The following is a 2789-nucleotide window of genomic DNA, read 5'->3' as shown; positions in this document are numbered from 1 at the left end:
ATGAATGAACTAAAAGCATTGAAGTGGGTAATTTTAATTGTCTGCATGTTACATGAAAGTTATCATGGAAAGGGGTAATTCAAATTGTATGTGTATTTTATAAGTTAACTCAATGAATTGTTAAAAGCAGGAAAAAATTTAAGGAAAATAAAAACAAAGGCTGTTTTGAGTGGATTATGGATATCGTTAATAAAGCTGAACCTCTGTCTAATGCTTATTTTCTCCTCTTAGAAAAGGGAAAGGGATTGTTGTCATCCCACACACAACAGCTCAACAAGCAAATAGAGCAGTTCTCTGGGACAAACCCTTGGCTTGACAACTTCATTTGTTCTAATCCTAGACCACTGTTTGTTTTATCAGGTGACTCAAACCTGCAGTAGGTTTGTAATAAAACTCTGACCACATATGACTCTTGTAGCACATGTCCATGATAGATTTCAGTTACCTAATTGAGATTGTTTAGCTCTGCTCCTGGTAGCTATGTTTTAAATTTCATTTCTCATAATTACTTTTTTGGTGTGTGGTGATGTGTTTAGTTTTTCTTCCTAATGTAAGTTGAGAAGTGTTTCCGGATTTTGTATGTACTCACCAAGTTTATATGTAAAGCAAATATAATTTCTTTTCTACATTTGTCAGTGGAACAGAGTAGGCTTCTGTCTGAAACAAGCGTCTGCATAGAGTTCTCAGGCTACTCAAACATGAGGTAAGCATGGTTTGCTTTCCCCTGCTTCATGGAGTACTGCTGGCTCAGAGTCTCCACTCCTCTGGGGCTTACAGAGAACAATTATTGCCATGGCTACATTGTTACATCATTGGCAACTATTACTGAAATTGCCTCAGCAGGCTCTGGGCTAACAGAAAGGCGAGAGAACTCATGGGTGAGGACAGGGTTGTTCTGGTGCACTAGGGCAGCTTGCTAGGTTCACTTGAAAGACAATTTGAGAATTTTGGAATTCTGTGGCCTGAAAACTGCAAGAAGTATGCATTTCACCACCAAGTGACCCAGAACTTCTTTGTTTTTTGGTGAAGTTCGAAAGATCACGTGCAGACATGTTTAATCCATGCATACTAGATGTTCCGGCTGCAGTGTTTGGCAATAGTTCAAGACTCTGCAAAGTAGGCCTATCAGGAAAGATTGGACCCCATCATGTAGTCAGCACTGTTGTGGGGCACCCTCATTTCAACATATTTTCCACAGAAGCCAATCAGAAGAGGTTCTTTGTAGGAGAAGACACCCAGCACAGGTATGATAACATGTTTTCAATATCTCACTGAGCGTGGACTGGTGAAAAGGTGGGATGATATGGAGAGATTTGGGGATCATTTTTTTGAGTGCGAATTAAGAGTCAAACCCAGTAAATAGCCCGTGCTGATGACTGAGCCATCCTTGAACCTAAGAAACACTAGAGAGAGGACTGCAGAAATCATGTTTGAGAAATTCTATGTGCCTGCATTGTACCTGTTCAACCGCGCAATGGGATCTCTCTATGCATCTGCCTGTGTCACAGGTCTGGTTGTGGACAGTGGGGATGGGGTCATTTGCACCATCCCCGTCTATGAAGGTTACTCCTTGCCTCATGCTGTCGCCAAACTCTATGTGGTAGGGAGGGATATCATAGACTACCTCATCAAGCTTCTCCTCACTAGAGGCTATAACTTCCCTTGCATGATCAACAAGGCCATGATGGCTGACTTGAAAAAGAAGATATGCCTTGTCACAGTGGAGCCAGAGAAAGTGGTACTCAAGAAGTGGCAGATGGTGTTGAGACTATACAAGATGCCGGATGGGAATGTCATCCAGATAGCAGATAATATGTGCCAGATGCCCAAGGTTCTCTTTGCACCTGATCAGCTGGGCATTCAAGACCTAGGACTTCCCAAAATGGTCTGCAGCATCATAATGATGTGTGACACTGACATACAGGATAGCCTGTTTGCAGAGATAGTGCTGACCGGAGGCAACACTCTTTCCTGGCCTGGAAGGAAGGCTCATGAAAGAACTGGAACTATTGGTTTCCACAGGACCACAGGACCCCTCATCAAGATCACAGCTTCACCTGATAGATGTTTCTCTGCATGGACTAGGGCATCCGTCATTACTTGTATGAGAATTTTCAGGCAGATGTGGGTTACTGCTGAAGATTTGAAAGGGTTTGGAAAGCTTGTAGTTCATAGAAAGGGCTTTCAGCTAAGCACTGATCACAGGGCCTAGCTTAAAATGTTAGATAAATGGAGTACTGGGGGAAAATAAGATTGCTCCTTACCCTTCAGTAGACTGTTCAATAAAAACGTTTTCCTATTCAGGTTTCAATTAATTCTAGTGCACCTTGTAAACATTGTTCTGAAAGTATTTACATCCCTCTCAATTCTTTTGGGTAATTATCTAGCAATAGAGTTTCTAGGTCACATGCTATTTATTTCAACTTTTTGAAGACTCCTTAAATGCTTCCCTAGAGGCCTCAACACTTCACATTCTCATCAGCTTTGTACACATTTATTTTTTCTACATCCCTGAAAACCCTTGTTAATGGAGGTTAGTAGTCATTTTAGAACTACATGGAATGGCATCCCATTGTGCTTTAGAGGTATAATTCCGTAATAGTGATGTTCTGCATTTTTATGTGCTTATTTTCTATGTTTGTTTTCTTTGGGGAGATATCTTCACTCCTCAGCTCATTTTTAATTGGGCTGTGTTTTGATTGTCTAGGGGCAGAGATTACAGTCTGGAAAGCAAACTGCTGTCAGACATGTGTGTTATTTTCCCAATTTACTGATCAGCTGTTTATTCT

The 2789-nt window shown here is 41.1% G+C and overlaps 1 pseudogene; it reads left to right on the top strand.

Annotated features, from left to right (window-relative positions):
* The first annotated feature begins 1050 nt into the window (after positions 1–1050).
* On the top strand, positions 1051–2212 carry LOC141419449 (actin-related protein T1-like; annotated as a pseudogene).
* The last annotated feature ends 577 nt before the right edge of the window (positions 2213–2789 follow it).

This window comes from Castor canadensis, chromosome X (genome assembly GCF_047511655.1).
Source record: "Castor canadensis chromosome X, mCasCan1.hap1v2, whole genome shotgun sequence".
Classification (NCBI taxonomy): domain Eukaryota; kingdom Metazoa; phylum Chordata; class Mammalia; order Rodentia; family Castoridae; genus Castor; species Castor canadensis.
The sequence above is the reverse complement of the archived record's forward strand: the minus strand, read 5'-3'. Positions and strand labels throughout refer to the sequence as shown.